The sequence below is a fragment of the Mustela erminea genome, chromosome 7, assembly GCF_009829155.1.
Source record: "Mustela erminea isolate mMusErm1 chromosome 7, mMusErm1.Pri, whole genome shotgun sequence".
NCBI lineage: Eukaryota > Metazoa > Chordata > Mammalia > Carnivora > Mustelidae > Mustela > Mustela erminea.
The window spans coordinates 82,036,690-82,055,987 of record NC_045620.1 but is presented as its reverse complement, the minus strand read 5'-3'; the positions used below and the strand labels follow the sequence as shown (position 1 = coordinate 82,055,987).

General features: G+C 35.5%; 1 protein-coding gene across 13 annotated transcripts in view; it reads right to left on the bottom strand.

Moving 5' to 3' along the window:
• Window positions 1-19,298, bottom strand: part of EHBP1 (EH domain binding protein 1) — a 367,874-nt gene that overhangs the window by 148,152 nt on the left and 200,424 nt on the right. The gene's annotated exons all lie outside the window — the stretch shown is intronic.

Sequence of the window (19,298 nt, the reverse complement as noted above, 5' to 3'; positions counted from 1 at the left end):
CTCATAAGTACCTGATACATACCATGTAGGCCTCCAATCTAAAAGCCTATAATCTCAAAATGTGTTATGTTCATTATTATATTTGCTAAACATTATAACAATGATCCTGATTTTTGGTAATATGCTGCTGTTTCTTTTTTCCTAAACCAACTGAATGTTCATATTACTAATTGTGCCTACCTTCAACAGCATGAATTAACTTAGAGGATCTACTCTAACCCTATTATCACCATTAGTGTTTGGCAAATGCCACTTTACTTTTTCCTCCATAGAATGGCATCTCTAATTCTTTAATTTTCAAAATCTGCCAATGAAACTAAATTATTGTATTCAGTTTATAAAATAAGTTCCCAATTCCAATAAGCAGCAAAAGAGATGGGTTTCATTAATGCCCCAAAACTCTCAACAGACACTTGATTATGAACTACAGTTACAATACATTATGCCACTGGCCTTTTTCTCTACTAAATACAGCTCAAATCTATAATTTACTGCCACCCGTATATATCTGACCAGAACTAGGAGACATTAACAGGAAGATTAAAGTAAGCACTAAAATAAACTTGACTAAAAGATTTATGAGGTGAAGATAATTATTTTTAATATGCTCATAATTCACCATGACTAAAATATGGGAACACTTACTCACACATGCTTGTGTCCAAGTTAAAAAAGATGACTGCCAAGTTAAAAAAAAACCAAGCTCAATTAGTTTCAAGCAATCAAGGAAAAGGCTACTGTTAATCTTATGGCTTAATAAGGAAAAGAAATCTTGTCTATAATATCTTATGCTAAATGAGATATTTAGTATAAGATAAAACTGAATATAAGATTTAAAAAATTACTTAAATTTAAACAGCTGTTAATGATACCTTTTCACTGTTTCATAATACAACATACTCTAATTCTAATACAAAAATAAATTTTCCAAGAAGAGATTTTAATGCACAGTTTTGCACTGACGGCAAAATGTATGAGTATAAATAAAACCAAACTTAAGATTTGTCATCAAGCTCATAAAATACAGTTTCTCAAATTCTGACAGACAAAACTAAATAAAATTCAAAGGATGTAAAAATAAAATACAAAAATGTCACCATTTTTAAGATAGCACCATTTTTTTTTTTTCCTAAAAAAACTTGTGTGTAACTTAGTTTTGTTCATTGAATTGTATTTTCTCAACAATGCAACTTTAGGCTAAATACTTAGCCTTCATTTTCTATTTGTCTATTAGTAGTGATTTTTTTTCTTTTCCTTCAAATATTTATTCATTCATTTTATAGAGAGAATACACATGGTGGAGAGGCATAGAGGGAGAGAGACTCAAGCAGACTCCACACTGAGCGCAGGTCCTAACAAGGAACTCATTTTCAGGACCCTGAAATCATGACCTGAGTCAAAGTCAAAAGTCAGACGCTTAATTGCCTGAGGCACTCAGGAGCCCTGCTAGTGAATAACCAGACTACAAATTCTCTGTTCCCCAAGTTTTTAGTCCAGTAGTTAATGCACTTAAATGTACTAGCAAAGTTTAGTATTTGAAGGAGGCTTTCCAAATTCCATTTTTATAAATATAAGACTCCTTTTAGTAAGTACTTAATAACTTTGTTTACAAATTTGTATTTGTAAGAGATGTGGCACACTTACACTAGATAGGATGTGATATAATGAGTGGCTTGAGCTTTGCCTTAATTTCTTTATTTTTAAAATGGCAGAAATAGCAGCCACCCTATCTACTTCATGGTTTTGCAGAGATATTAAAATAAATTATGTGTTCTGGAGACTATAAAGTACTTTATAAATGTAAGGAATAACCATTCAAAGCAAACTTCTGCCAACTGACTGATAGGTGTATTTCTTTGATGTAAGTCTAGTTCATATGGAAATAGACTAAAATAAAACAAAGTAAAATGCTATATGCCAAAGAGTCTTAAACTTCTTCATTCCACAATTTTCTTAAGAATTTTTATGATCCTAGTAGATGGGGACCACCATCTTCTTCAAGATTCTTCCAGATGGTTTCAGCATGGAACTCCAGTACGGATAAATGCAAAACATTTATGACAGAAAAATATTTATGACAGAAAAAGTGGTGGGTAAACTATCTTCAAGCCTGATGTTACCTGATTTAGACATAGTCTTCAAATCCACATCCAAAAAACTCTAGCAAGGTTGTGTGCTTTCATATCCCACCTGAGTTGAGAGACCACACACTGCATCTGGACAGAAAGGTTCTTTACTCTCAGTGAAGGAACAGGCAGATAGGAGACACTAGAAAATTACAGAATGTGGGGTGCCTGGGTGGCTCAGTTGGTTGGACGACTGCCTTCGGCTCAGGTCATGATCCTGGAGTCCCGGGATCGAGTCCCACATCAGGCTCCCAGCTCCATGTGGAGTCTGCTTCTCCCTCTGACCTTCTCCTCGCTCATGTTCTCTCTCACTGTCTCTCTCTCAAATAAATAAATAAAATCTTTAAAAAAAAAAAAAAGAAAATTATAGAATGTATATGTGGCCTATTTCCCTAGAGACTACTAGAGCCAGTTTTATTTTCTCCACATGCGACTTGACAACAGCTCTTGTCTAAAGATGTCCCTGTCTCAGCCCCAAGGCTCAGTCCTCCATGCCCTCACTCTCTGTTATCTTTGAGCAGGAGGGAGTCCTCAGCTCCTGAGTTCATGATTGAAATATCTTCTATGTAAAGTTCACAATTAATGAGTTTTCCCCCAGAAGCCTCAATAGGCCAGCACTTCCTAATCACTGAACTCAGACATCCCTGAAGGAGGATGAAGGGTCATTTTCTTAGAGTCTGCATTTTCACTTCTTAAATAGCTTTCGATTTTAACGCCTATTTCACAAAATCTACAATTTTGCTAATCCCTTGAAAAGGCAAGACCAGGGAAGGCTGTGTGGCACAGTCGTTAAGTGTCTGCCTTCCGCTCAGGTCGTGATTCCGGGACCCTGGGATTGAGCTTCAAATTCAGCTCTCTGCTCGGTGGGAGGCTTGCTTCTCCCTTTCCCAACCCTCAACCCTGGCCTGTGTTCCCTCTCTTGCTGTCTCTCTGTCAAATAAATAAATAAAATATAAAAAAGAAGAAGAAGAAGAAAAGAAAAGACCAGTTTCATTGTTAATCCTGACATCTATGTGTAGGTACATGTTTCAGATGGAAGAAGGGGAGAACAAAGGATAGAAGGAGGATCTAAAACTGAATTCATTTTCTTTTTCTTTCTTTTTCTTTTTTTTAAAAGATTTTATTTATTTATTTGACAGACAGAGATCACAAATAGGCAGAGAGGCAGGCAGAGAGAGAGAGAAAGGGAAGCAGGCTCCCTGCGGAGCAGAGAGCCCGATGCGGGGCTCGATCCCAGGACGCTGAGATCATGACCTGAGCCGAAGGCAGCGGCTTAACCCACTGAGCCACCCAGGCGCCCCTGAATTCATTTTCTTAAATACAAACTTATTCTTCTTGTACTCTCTCTACTGAAGGCAGATTGCTTGCTTTTCTTCCTTCCTTCCTTCCGACCTTCCTTCCTTCCTTCCTTCCTTCCTTCCTTCTTTCCTTCTGTTCATTCAATAGGTCATTAATCCACCTACCCAACAAATATTTATTGAGCACCTACCCATGCTATCTTCTAAGGACACAGAAATGAAGAAGTCCATGATCTCATGGAGCTCAAAGAGTATTCAGGAAAAAAATGATAAAGTATATAGGTAAGTATATAGGTAAGAAGATAGTAATTAAGAAAAAGGGGGTGGTTTACATAGGGTAGTCAGGGAATGCCTCCTTATTTTATTTTTTAAAAGTATTTTATTTATTTATTTGACAGACAGAGACCACAAGCAGGCAGAGAGGCAGGCAGAGAGAGAGAGGAAGGGAAGAAGGCTCCCCACCAAGCAGAAAGCCCGATGCGGGGCTCGATCCCAGGACCTTGGGATCATGACCTGAGTTGGAAGGCAGAGGCTTAACCCACTGGGCCACCCAGGCACCCCAGGGAAGTCCTCTTTAAAGAGGTGACACTGAAAAGAGATCTGAATGAAATGAGGAAATGAGTCATGAGGAAATCTCGGAAATAATGTTCCAGAGTGAAAAACAAATATAAAGATCCTGAGGCTATAATGCACTGGCCATACTTGAGGACCAGAAGTCCAGCATGACTCTAACAGAATAAAAAAAGCACTGGGTGATAGGAATGAAAGTTGGAGACAAAGATAGAAACCAGATGAGATATGGCCTTTAAAGGCCATGGTCATTTTATTCTGTAAGGGAGGCCACTGGTAGGTTTTGAGCAAGGCAGTGACATAATTGATTAATGATTTTAAAACATCATCCTAGTGAGACTTCCAGTACCAAAAACACTCTGAAGAATTTTACACTGCAAAATAACCAGATCCTGCACAAAATACAGATTTTTATTGAGTTGCTGGGCACGAAACATTTTTTCATATAAAGGAAAACTTGAGGAGTGAAAAAAAAGCTTTTGTGAAAGACACAAGTTTTCCAAGGGAAGAAAAATGCTTTTCAGTGTATCTCTGTGTGTTATCTTTTATAGTAAGTAAATAAATAGTCTTTTAAACTGACATACTCCTAGAACCAGGAAACCCCATGCTTAGAAATACTTTTAACATAGTGTTTTTTAATCCTTACTAACCTTTAAAATCACATGGACAACGAAAAACACAAAACAACATTAATGTCTAAATCCACTTCTAAAGATTCAAAGTTAATGGTGTAATGTAGGATCCAAGCACCGATATATTTTTTTTAAGTTTCCCAACTAACACTGAATACCATTACCCCAAGAAAACCCTATTTCAAGAGACATAAAGAATTTTCACAGCAATATCATTCCTAATGGCTGAAATGTGGGGGAAAATTCTTATCTCCATCATCAGGAGAATGGACAAATCATTGTAGGCTCCATGGAACAGATTATATAGCAATGCAAATGAATAAACTACAGCTGTATAACGTGTATAAGTCTTAGAAACATAATATTGAGTAAATAGAGAAGCCTACTAAAAGAATAATGCATAAACAACCTATGTTTAGGTATACAGGATAATGTCATTTTTGTAAATCTTGAAATAAACATTGTTTAGGGGTTCATATTTATAAAAGAATGGTTAGCAGCCATATGTTTGGGAGGAGAAGTAGAACACAGGCAGAAGGGCAGAAGCATTACCAGTAGATCTGACATTACTGGCAATGTTTTTAGTTTTTAACACTGGATAGTATTCACTTTGTTCTTAGGATCCATAACTTACCCTATGTATTTCATATATTATTTTGCATAAGTCAAATATGAGATAACAATTTTTGTAAGACTTCAGTCTCACAACCCTGAGATCATGACATGAGTCAAAATCAAGAGGTGGATGCTTAACTGACTGAGCCACCCAGATGCCCCAAAATTGCATTCATGTTTTATAGTTGAATAATATTCATATGTGTGTGTGTGAGAGAGATCTCTTCTTTATCCATTCTTCTACCAATGGACACTTGGACTGCTTCCATAATTTAGCTATTGTAAATAATGCTGCATAAACATAACAGTGCATGTATCCCTTTGAATTAGTGTTTTTGTATTTTGGGGATAAATACCCAGTAGTGGGATCACAGGGTAGTTCTATTTTTAACTTTTTGAGAAACCTTTGTATTGTTTTCCACAATAGTTGCACCAGTTTGCATTCCCACCAATTATCCAGGAGGGCTGCTTTTCCCCCATATCCTCACCAACACTTGTTTTTTGTGTTTTTGATTATAGCCATCCATGAATGTCTTTTATTGTCAATGTTTATCAAAGTTATGATGGCTAACCATGAAAATTATAAAATGCACATGTGTCTGAGTATTTTCTTTTTTTAAATATTTATTTACTTATTTGAGAGCAAGAAAGAGAGAGAGAGAGAGAGAGCACAGGCGGCTGAGGCAGAAAGAAACCCAAGCAGACTCCAACCTGAGTGTGGAGGCTGATGTGTGGCTAGATTCCACAACCCAGCCAGAACTAAGAGTTGTACTCTTAGAGTACAAATGACTGTACTACCCAGGCACCTGTGTCTGAGTTAGTATTTTCAAAATGAAGAAACATACGTGTATTATCTTTGGTTATGTATACTCTAAAGCCTCATCATCAAATATTATTAATATAGAGTTGGTTATATTTTGGGCATGGTATGTTCATTGTATTAAGTAAATTATTTTGAATAATTTCCCTTTCTAAACATATTAAAGGCACTCTAAAGGAAACACACTTTTTTTCCTGGGGGGAAAAAGCAATAAGTAAAATAATTTCTATGTTAAAAATATTTTTAGTCAATTCTAAATTTATAGGGATATTATAAGCAGTTATAAGAATAACTTATTTGTGTAACTGCTATTCAAGGTGCAGTTTTGTTAAGTAAAATAAAGATATTAACAAGTTGTAAAGAAATATATACAAGGGCAACAATATGTAACAGAACAAACTTCTTTACATTGTGTGTAAATCTGAAGTACACATTACTAAAATATTTAACTCATGAAAGTGAGGCTAAATGAAGACTTCTACTTAATAATTCAAGTTAGTCTGAGTACATGAAAGAATAAACTGTTTTTCTATTAAAAAACGAACTCTGTGACTTATACTAATCACTCAATTAGATGAACCTTTTCTGTTTTGCTTACTTATGGAGTTTTACTATAAGAAGTATGGAAAGAAAAGAAAAAAGAAAAAAGCCCTGCTATTTTAAAACCTGTCTTCCAAAGGCAGCTAAGATACATCTAAGAGTTAAATAGGTAAACACTAAACAATTTCCACTCCAATGACATCTTATGGAGGTGGTGCAGAAAAAGTTTTAGCATTTTTATTCAAATTATTACAGCAAATTATTATACCTTAGAATTAGAAATTATGATAGTGCAGATAAACAATTATCTCTTGAGCGTCAGAAGACAGTCTGGGTATGAGAATGGTCTCAAACTGAGGAATTTAGTACTAGAACATAAAAAAATTTTACTACAAAGTAACAGCACAAACTTATTTATCAAACTATCAAGAACTTTGTGGGGCGCGTGGGTGGCTCAGTGGGTTAGGCCGCTGCCTTCGGCTCAGGTCATGATCTCAGGGTCCTGGGATCGAGTCCCGCATCGGGCTCTCTGCTCAGCAGGGAGCCTGCTTCCTTCTCTCTCTCTCTCTGCCTGCCTCTCAGTGTACTTGTGATTTCTCTCTGTCAAATAAATAAATAAAATCTTTAAAAATTTAAAAAAAAAAAAAAAGAACTTTGTAAGTTTACATTCCCAAAGAATAATTAATGTATTCACAATGTATTTTCAATTATTGGCTTTGCTTCTCAATAAGATGATTACTAAAAAGGTTTACCTAGTTTTAAAAGTCTTTCTGCAGCACTAGCTGAACAATATTATAAGTTTTCTTTTTTTTAAGAAGTCAAAAAAATTCCTGGGTTATAAACTAAAGACCTAATGAAATGATCTAACTACATGCAGGTTTGTAAAGAAAATGCTCATACACACTTATGAAAATGGCACTAATGAAGCTAATATTTAGTGCATATATTAATCCTTAGATTACAACTCATAATACAAATATAAAAGAGTTTATATGTCCCACAGCAGTTTGGCCTTCTGCATGTAAACCAGTTAAAGAGCCCCTTTTACCATTAAAAGTATGTCCTAACCTCTTGCTTAAATGCCATAGAAACAGACAGTAAAAGAAATATTAAGCCATTTTACAATATCTAGTTGCTCCATTAATTCAACTGTACCCTGATTGTTTCTGAGACTCTTCTCCAAGTTCAAACACGTCAAGCTTGTTCTTCAAGCCCTTCAAGTTGAGACTTATATTAAAAAACAGTGCCAAGCCAGAAGTTTAAGCAAACATAAAACTTTCATAGAAATGATTATAGGAGTTCAAATTGACTGTAAATATCCTCCTCATCAACACGTCAAGTAGTAAAACCAAAATATTTCATTGGATTTATAGTTTATTTTCTGTGTATAATTTCTTCTTTGACCTATATGTTACTTGAAAATGTATACAGTAATTTTCAAATATATGGGTTTGTTCTAGCTCTTGTTTTGTTATTCATTTCTAGTGTAACTGCACTATGGGCATAAAACATCATTCCAACCCACTGAAATTTGTTGAAAACTTATGTTAGACCCTAAGATATAGTCACTATAAAGAAATGAATTCTTTAGTTGTATAGGGTAGTATTTTATGAGGTCAAAATTGTTAACTGAGTCCTTAAACCCTACTGATTTTTGAGTCTGTCTATTTAGAGAAGTGCTATAATAGTTCACTGTGACATGGATTATCTGCTTCTTCTTTCTGTAGTTCTTTCAAAGTTAACTCTGTATATTTTGAGGATATATTATTAGGCGGATGCAAATTCAACAGTTTATACTCCTGGTGAACTGACTTTCTATCATGATGAGACGATCAACTTTTATATCTAGTAATGCAGTCAGCCTTAAAACCTATCATATTCAATATTAATATGGCAACATTGGTTTTCTTTTGGTTAATGTTTTCATGGTAAATCTTTTTTCAGTCTTTTAATTTCAATCTTTCATATATCTATTTTTACATATGTATACTGGATTTTAAAATCCAGACTGATAATCTTTGTTTTTTAACTGGAGCTTTTAGCCCATTTAGATTTAATTACTAGAGTTTCAATCTATCATATTATTTTAACTTTTCTATTTGTTCCAACCACTTTGTGTTTATTTTTCTCTCCTTTTACTGAATTATTTTACTGAATTATTATTATTCCTAAAAATCTTTCCTCCATTCACTCTTCTAGTTTGGAAGTTAAATGTTATGTCTCTATCCTTTTAGTAATTATCCTAAAAATTATAACATGCTTCCTTAACTAATCAATGTCTAAAGAGCAATCAATCAATTATTTTATCCTTTTTCTCAATAATATAAGGAACTTAGAACACATTAGTGTACTTATTCTCACTCCCAGCTTAAATATTATTGTTCTCATATATTTTAATTCTTTTATTTCAGCCCATCATGAAATATTACTCCATTTGTGCTTAAATTTATCCACCTATTTGCCATTGTGTGATCTTTCTTTGTGTCTTAAATTCCTGACCTTCGAATGAATATTTTCCTTCTGCCTAAGTTATATGTCTTAGAACTTCCTTTAGAGAGGGTCTGTTGGTAACAAACTTGGTTGTCTGGAAACATCTTTATTTTTGTCCTCATTCTTGAAATATTTTCACTGGACATACAACTCTAGGCTGGCAGTTATTTTCTTTCATCACGTCAGAGATATCACTGAACTATCTCTGGCTTCTATTATTACTGTTGAGAAATCAGCAGTGTTCCTTTGAAGGTATTGTGGCTTCTTCCCACCCTTGGGCTTACAGATCTCTTGTATTTCTCTACCTACCTACCCACATCTGCCTATCAATCAGTCAATCATTTTCTGAAGTTTCACAGCAAGGTCTCCAGTTTAGATTTCTTTTATCCTGAGTGGGATTTTTGCTAGGCTTCTCGAATCAGCAGATTGTATCTTTCATCAGTTTTTTTCTCAGCCATTGTATCTCTTCAAATATAGTCTCTGCTCTACTCTTTCTTTTCCTTCTCAGAGTCTAATCAGAATTATACTACATCTTTATGCCCTTCAACGGACAAATGGATAAAGAAGATATGGTCCATATATACAAGGGAGTATTATGCCTCCATCAGAAAGGATGAATACACAACTTTAATATCAACATGGACAGGACTGGAAGAGATTATGTTGAGTGAAGTAGGTTAAGCAGAGGGAGTCAAATATCATAAGCTTTCACTTACTTATGGAGCATAACGAATAACATTGAGGACATTGGGAGATGGAGAGGAGAAATGAGATGGGGGGAAGTCGGAGGGGGAGACAAACCATGAGAGACTGAACTCTGAGAAACAAACTGAGGGATTTGGAAGGGAGCAGGGATGGGTTAGCCTGGTGGTGGGTATTATGGAGGGCACGTATTGCATGGAGCACCTGGGTGTGGTGCATAAACAATGAATTTTGGAACGCTGAAAAGAAATAAAATAAAATTAAATTTTAAAAAATAAGAATTATAACTACATCCTTCTCAATCCTCTAGGTTTTTTTTTTTTTAATAATGGAAAACTTCAAAGGTAGAACAAATATTATAATGAACCCTCATATAACCACTACTCTGCTTCAAAAGTTGATAACATTTTTTCCAATTTTGTTCTGTTACTCTCTTAAAATACCAGCCCCCTACACACACATTTTCTCCTAGAGTATTTTAAAGCAAATCCCAGAATTCTATCATTTCAACAGTAATAATCCAGTATGTATCTCTATAGGATAAGTAAATTTAAGATCTATGATTTCTCCTCTTCTCCACTTTGACCAAGCTATTCATTTGTTAAATGAATTGGGTCATCTATCCTGGAAGATTTCCCACATTCTCTGTTTTGGCTGATTGCATCTTCATGTTGTCATTTCACATATTCCTCTACAGACACACATCCACCCCACATTTCCTGAGAGTTATTACAATCAGTGGCTTGATTAGATCTCAGTTTAATTCTTTGGTAAGAACAGTTTAAAGGTGGTTCTATATATTTGCTATTGCAATATAACAGGAGGCACAAAATGACTGCCATACTCTAAAGAATATTAAGACTGTTCACTTCAGTTGAGTACTGTCAGCCTGATCCATTCATCCATTATAAAACCTTTCCTCAAGTGTTTTAGCAGCCATGCTGATTGTTGCTAGAACCATTATTTCCTTAGGGATTATGAAATGGTGAATTTTCTAATGATATCATTCCTTCTGCATTTCATTGCTAGAATTCTTCTATAGAGGAAGGACTTTCCGTCATCAACTATTATCTTGAAATACAGTTCATAAAGGAAAGTCAGGATAAATACTTGACTCTTTTTCATTATTTATCGAGGTATATAATAATGAGTTGGTGACCTAGCAACCTCCATCAACTATTTGGATATTATCATTACAAATCCATAAATTTTTATATATTTGATATGTTTCTGTCTGCAGATATTTATTCTTTTTTAATTAGGTAAACATGCTCCACTGTCTCCAGCAATTAACGTTATGAAAGTGTCTGATGGTAAAATCTTTCCTTTGTAGGTAACCTGCCTTTGAAATTCAGAAGTACTAGCAGCATATATCTAGTTTGGGTATCATTCTTTTCATCTTGCCTGGTACTTGTGAGTTCTTTTAATCTAAGGACTCAAGCCTCTTTGATAAATTATTTTCTTCATCTGTTCTCATCTCTACACCTCCTTTAATAAATGTAGTAAATTTCTTAACTATAGCGTTTATTTTTGCTCTCTCTCCTATAGTTTTAATTTCTTCATTTTTCACCTTGAATTCAACAAAGAATTTTTTAAGTTTGTCTTCTTATTCATTAATTTGATGTTCTACAATAAACTATCAGCTATATATAATCTAAAAAATTTTTAATTGTGTCTTTTCATATCTAACAGCTCTTTCCTATTCCCAAATTATTACTTTCACCATTTTGGGGTAAAAATTTCAAACCTACAGCAAAGCTGGAAATATAGTACAATAAAAAGCCATATATTCTTTTTTTTTTTTAAGATTTTATTTATTTATTCGACAGACAGAGATCACAAGTAGGCAGAGAGGCAGGCAGAGAGAGAGAAAGGAGGAAGCAGGCTCCCTGCTGAGCAGAGAGCCCGATGTGGGGCTCAATCCCAGGACCCTGGGATCATGACCTGAGCCGAAGGCAGAGGCTTTAACCCACTGAGCCACCCAGGTGCCCCAAAAGCCATATATTCTTTATCTAGATACACCCATGATGAATGTTTTGCCTCAGATCATTATTTTTGGTGACTACTTGTTGATTTCATTTATTAATGGAATGGCCAGTTGAATGATACTAAAAATACTAATAAAAAACTAATATTAAGTTTTAAGAAAAACTTCTGTTTTTGTGGTAAGTTTGTTTTACAGGAGGTCATTTGTTCTGATGATTGAGATTAGTCCTCCTTTTTCACCAAGTTTTTGCACAAAATTTAAGGAGGCTCTCATAGTTTCAGGTTCATGCATGACATGGAGAGTAAGTATCTCCTTAATAATAAAGCACCTCCTTAATAATAAGGCACCTACTGCCAACATTTAAGGAGACACTAACTCTTGAGTTTGAACAAGTGCCAAGTTTGCACTTACACAAACTCAAGAGTTAATGGCTTCTTAATTTTACATCCTAGTTGTCTCTTTTGCTTCACCCAGGTCCTACCCTGCTGTGCACTCTATTGTGGTTCTTTTCATTCTCTGTTTTTGTCTCTTTCTTACTATTAAGCCTATCCAGTACCTGCAGTTGAGAAGGGCTCTGTCATAGTTTGCATGAATCTTTTCAAACACCATAGATATGTTGTTCTTCTTCATGCAGTAAAGGGTAAGTAACCGGAGCTTCCTTCACATTTATCAACAATGTACCCTAAAGTGATCCTGCCAATTTACATCAATAACACTCACTTTACCATCTGTTGCTAACTGTGTAGACTCTACAGAGCATTTAGCAAATCAGCCAAATTTGTTAATCATCCTTTATCATCAAAGTACACACATAATTTATTTACCTTATTCAGATTCTTTTTCTATATGGGAACACTTTTGTCTCTATAAGGAAAAAAATGTCAATTCAAGTCTCACTTGGAAAACTGTGACGCATACTTTAATTCAGTTACTCCAGAATATACTGATATAAAAGAATAACCTCTCAAAATCACATTTAATTATTATACAAAATTTGTTACAAAAGTCAGGCATTCTAATCATGGTTTGTTCATTTGTTTTTATTTTATTTTTTTTTAAAGATTTATTTATTTGAAAGAGAAAGAGAGAGAATGGGGTCAGGGGAGAGAAATAATCTTCAAGCAGACTCCCTGCTGAGTGTGGGGAGCCCAGTGCAGGGCTCAATCCCAGGACCCCCAAGATCATGACCTGAGCTGAAGGCAAGGGCTGGCCACTTAACCAGCCGAGCCACTCAGGCACCCCATCCACTTGTTTTCAAACAGAAGTTAGCATTTTTATCTTTCCCATTAAATACAGTCAGAAAAATCAGGAGGCAAATTCTTAGAGATGTTCTCGATTCTATGGTTGCTCATTTTTCCACTTTTCAAAGACCTTTAAGTGGGTTACAGTTACTGCACATTTGTCTGTCAAATCTGCCTTATTTGTGCACCATGGCTTGGACTAGAGTGAGACAAGGCGGTGCCTTAGGGAGCACAAGATTCAAGGATGCATTCACTCTTAGGGTGGTACCGATGTAAAATCTGCCCTTTCTCCAACAGGAGACAAGTGCCAACTTAAATTTTGTGTCATATAAGCCTCTCTTGCTTCACTCTGGTCCAGGCCCAGCAGTACCTATATCCAAATATATTTTAGAACTGATATTGCAGGTGCCAAAAAAAGAGGAAGGTTTCTCAGTATCCTTACCAGTAATTTTATGCTCTGAAAATTACCATATCTATTCAGACATCATTATATAAATGTAGTGAGCTGATTTTGCAGGAAATACTATTTAACTTTTGCTAATTTGAGTTTCTTGTTTGTTTGTCTGTGGGTTTGTTTTTGTTTTTGCATTCTATTGCAGTACTTACTGTTCCTAGACTTCTTCATGCGCAGTTGCAAAATATTCTGATGATTTTCCTTTGAAGCCCATGATTGGTTTGCAAATGTCATTTAAAAATAACTGTTTCAAGCAGTTATTATTCAGATATTCTCATAGAACAGATACCAAGATTTGGGCTCATTTGCATCTCCACTATAAAACTCACATTTTAATAGCTTTCTACAGTACAGCCTGCCAACTGTTCCCTAATATTTATTCTACTCTTCCTTCTTAGTTCTAGAGCTCTTGATTTTTAACTGGGTAATACAACTGCCCAGTAATAAAGGTTTATTTTCTAATGTCTTGCTAGAGGTAGGTGTGAGTGCTTTTTGTCTTTTTCTTGTTTATTGGAATGGGGTACAGGGGCTGTGGCTCAAAGATGGCTGTCTTGGAAGTCTGTGCCAAGGATGCGGGGTCAGCAAAATAGGAGACTGGGACCCTAATGCCCTTGTGAGGTTACAGTATTGGCAATGGACCTTCAACATTTTCAAAGACAGAAATAAATTTTTCTTTTATTTAAACTGGCATTTGAGGGGTGACTGGCTGGCTCATCAGTGGAGCATGTAACTTCTGATATCAGGGTTCTGAGTTCAAGCCCCACGTTAGGTGATGAGATTGCTTAAAAATAAAATCATAAAACAAAAAACCCAAACATTTAAAAAAAAACAAAAACAAAACCCTGGCATTTGAGGCTTTCTATTGCCCACAGATAATTCCAATTCCAACTGAAATCCCATTAACCAGAGACTCATATGATTAAAAGGATCTTAAAAAATAACAATTCTGGGAGGCTCCACATATTAAGAAAAAACAGTTGATTCAGTGTAATTTTTCCTTAACCTTTAGCTAAAATCAGTCATCCTGAAAGAAGCATAGCTTTGCCGGGGGAGATAGTGAATTCCAAAACATAAACTATGTTTCAGGGAGAAAACAGGCTGGACAAAACTATTGTTTAAAAGGTAAAGGCAGATTGAAGACATTCCAGAGAGAGAAGCAGATAAAATCGTCACTGATTCCTGAGGCCCAGTTGTATTCTCTGCCTAGGGTTCTGTACAATCTCCTTGAGTCTTTAAAACAAGTTATCCTTTTGCTTAAGTTAAAAAAAAATTTTTTTTCAACCAAATGGCTTGTTTTTAATAGATATAACCAAGAGTACTAACCAATAGAACAGGTGATATATACAAGAGTGTGCCATTTAGTCAGTGTTATTGAGGAACATCTTGCCTTGGTTAAGATATTCAAGTAAGCAGCATCAGGGAAATACAAATCAAAACCACAATGAGATACCTCCTTACACCAGTCAGAATGGCTAAAATTAACAAGTCAGGAAATAACAGATGTTGACAAGGATGCGGAGAAAAGGGAACCCTCCTACACTGTTGGTGGGAATGCAAGCTGGTACAAACACTCTGGAAAACAGCATGGAGGTTCCTCAAAAAGTTGAAAAGAGAGCTACCCTATGACCCAGCAATTGCACTACTGGGTTTTTACCCTAAAGATACAAATGTAGTGATCCGAAGGGGTACGTGCACCTGAATGTTTATAGCAGCAACGTCCACAATAGCCAAACTATGGAAAGAACCTAGATGTCCATCAACAGATGACTGGATAAAGAAGATGTGGTATATATATACAATGGAATACTATGCAGCCATCAAAAGAAATGAAATCTTGCCATTTGTAATGACGTGGATGGAACTAGAGGGTATTATGCTTAGCGAAATAAGTCAGTCAGAGAAAGACAACTATCATATGATCTCCCTGATATGAGGAAGTGGAGATACAACGTGGGGGGCTTGCGGGGTAGGAAAAGAATAAATGAAAGAAGCTGGGATCAGGAGGGAGACAAACCATAAGAGACTCTTAATCTCACAAGACAAACTGAGGGTTGCTGGGGGGAGGAGGGTCGGGAGAGGGTGATGGGGTTATGGACATTGGGGAGGGTATGTGCTATGGTGAGTGCTGTGAAGTGTGTAAACCTGGCAATTCACAGACCTGTACCCCTGGGGCTAAAAATACATTATATGTTTATAAAAAAATTTAAATTAAAAAAAAAAGATATTCAAGTAAGTAAAAAATTTATAGGCAAGTTACCCACCCCCTGGATCCCATTGTCAATGAATGCAGTTTGACATTTTATTTTACAAAATAACTGTGTATTTATCACTGCATTCCATTAAATTCTGATCAGTGTGCTTTTTATTATTTTTCTTGGAAAGTTTGAGACATTTTCAATGTACATATGAGGATATTAACATTTCAATTTTGGGCTCATTGTTTTTTGGCATAAATGGCCTGTCGGCATCATTCTGTAGTTTTGTACAGATAGAAATGAAGTAAGGAACTTTCTAGGAGGTCTTTTTGTGCAAAAGCTGAAAAGGGTGTTTGCTTTACAGTTTGAATTTGCTGCTAGGACCACTCAAAGGAATTGCTGTATGTCATTTTAACTTTGGTTCACCCTGGGCTTCTCACAGTTACTGCAATCTGTACTCAAGTTCAAAAACACACAAGGGTAAAGCATAAGACTTCGCCAGAACTTTCTAGAAAGAAGTAACAATAAAGTGGAGGCCTGAGTTATTTAGCTGGGCCTTGATATATAGGGTTTTCACTTTCAGAGATGGAACAATTGGATAGTAGTATCATTGTCAACCACTGGAGCTTCACCAATCAGTATCTTTGAGGGAGCCCTTCTCCACTTGAACAGGCTTATATCATACATCTAATGTGCAGTGGAGCTCTTCTCTATGCTATCACAAAAATGTAAGTTTATTTAAATTCTTTCTTGTCATTGATAGTTGGCTATTCATATATTCTGATTTTTATGGAACTGGGTACATAATATTTAATAATATACTTTAGCAGATACATTCACCAACAATGTTATGTTCCTAAACCTGCTCTCATAATTTGAATTGCATTTTATACTATGCTGCATGAATTGTATCTATTCAGAGTTATAGATTTATTAACTTACAGTCACAGTTAGTAAATGATGGTCAGTCACCACTGAGCCTAACTTATCACTTTATTTTATTGAATGGTTGTATACATTTAATGTCAGGTTACTTCTCTCCACACTGGCCTTTTTTCCTAAGTTGTCTTTAAAAATACTATGGTTTTGGGGTGTCTGGGTGGCTGAGTCGATTAAGCATCTACCTTTGACTCAGCGTCCCAGGGTCCTGGGATTAAGCCCCAAATCAGGCTCCCTGCTCAGTGCGGAGCCTGCTTCTCCTTCTCCCTCTAACCCTCCCCCTGCTCGTGCTCTCTCTCAAATAAATAAAATCTTTTTAAAAAGTACTGTGATTTTATCACTTTACAAGTACAGAAATCAGAGGTCTGAAGTGTGGAGTTTACATAGATTTACGACACTGAAGAATCTTTAGCTGCCTTCGGGGTACTTTGAACTTTATTTGCAATATAAGTACATGCTTATTATCACTTTGTTTGTTTAAATTCTGAACTTAGTTCTTTTTCATAAAATAAGTAGTTTCAGGTGACAGGTGGGGAAATTAATCATCTGCCTGAGCACATGTCATTTTATGACAATGAATGCTCTTCGGCTTCTGCAGTCAAGTTATCACTGAGTGCAGCCTGGCATTTTGTTACATCAAACAATTGTGGTGTGATATCCTTTTATTATTCGACTAAAATGTGAACCTGGCTTTTCCCAAAAGCTTTATTTGAACTATTATCTCCTTTCAATTTACAAATAAGGAAAATAGCTGACCAGAAGCATACCATAAAAGCATTAAAACTCTTTTAATAATTTTAATGGAAATGTTTTGATGTTAAAGACACCTTCCTGCTTCCCTAAACAGAATATGGTATACAATACAAAATAAGACTTTTTCATATTGACTCAAGGTTACCAACATGGTCAGTTATTTTACTCAGCTTTAATACTGCAAAGTCTTCAGAAACTACTAGGAAATAGATACATATTTAAATATACATACATACATAACACATGCATATTGAATATACCCCATACTATTGCACTTTCTCAGCTGTCATTTATCATTTTTATTAGTCAGTATGCTACTGATTCTAATATTCCTTAACTCATACATAATTATGTCATCAGTATTTTCCTTTTTTTTTTGGTTTGGCAATGGTCCATTTTTTAAAATGAAATCTCACATGAATTCCAACATACAAACTGAATGAATATGGATTTCTGCTGTGGAAGTGGAACAGGGAGCCAGTGTCCTGCTGCTAAGCCTCTATACCTGGTCTTCAGAGTAGAACACTGAGGTATCTGATGAAACCCCAGGCTACCATCAAACAATTCGATACCACTAGTCAAACCTAAGAGTGACTTCCTCTATTCTGAAGCATAAACTTTTTTAGAAAATGTTATCTTGTACCTTGTACAGAAGGCAACAACAATAAAAACATCCATGATCTCATTACTCAGTAACTTCAATTAGTATAACAAATAAAAATGGAAGTAAAAGATAAGTAAGGGTCCCAAGTTCAAATAATACAGAGTATGGGTTTTAGACTCAAAGGACCTGAATTTTAATGCAGGCATTGTCACTACTAGCTTTATCATTTTGAGCAAGTTACTTAACTAAGGTTCAGTTTCTCATATATTAAAAAGAAGATAATGGTATGTATTTCTCAGGCTGTTCTATGGATCAAATGCATACAATAGGCACTATTAAATTCCTTTTCATTCCCTTAGAAAGAGATTAGGATTTCTTGATTAGCTTCAGACTCCTGATGGAGTATAGGAGAGGATGTGGCAGGGAGTAGACAATGGAGTAGAGATCTGGGAGACAAGGGATACGTTTAGGAATTCTTGTGCCCTAATTACTGTCTTTTTTTTTTTTCTTTTCCCCCTCTCATGGGTATAGGAATTGGCCATCTCCTTTGCTTTAACTTCTACCATTTGCTGCTTTCATTTAGAGTGGTAATCCCACTTCCACCTTTCCCTCGTCAATTAGAAGATGAAGTTTATCCTGGTTTCTCCTCCTAGAGTTACAGGGTTAAAAAATACCTGATTATAAAAACAAACACCTGAAGATTGACTTCCAGAATAGCAGAGTAAAAACCGCAGGGAACTTACTCTCTCTCTAAAACAATGAAAATACAGGCAAACAGACAATTTCTGGGTCTGACATTTAACAAAAACCAAAGAATGAACTGAAAAATCCAAAAGAAATTACTAAACTTCAGTTCCCTTGAGAAAAAACAGCAACCCAGGTACCTGAGGTAGAGTATAGCCCAGTTAATGAAAATGCCAGTTCCAATCCTCTGTCTACTGGCTAAGGGACCTGTGATCTTTACTTCATCCCACTGAGTTGAAGTTCACCTTATTTTCCCCTTAACTACTTGTGAGAATTAAATAACGTTAATATGAACAAAACACCCATGAGTTGATGGGAAAAAGTTACTTACCTAAAAAAACTTGCTAAACTCAACATTTCTACCTTAAACACACAAGATATCATACTATTTGCAAACAAATCATGTAAAAGCTTTAGAGTTGTTCCAACAATGTGTCTTACCTTTTCATGTAATTATTATGCATTAAAACTTCTAAAAATAGTGACAATAAGGCAAAAATTTTAATTTGACATAAATCAAAATGACAATATTGAAATTGCTCAATAAAGCATTTCTCCGCCCTGGGCCTCAATCTTTCCAGTACATTT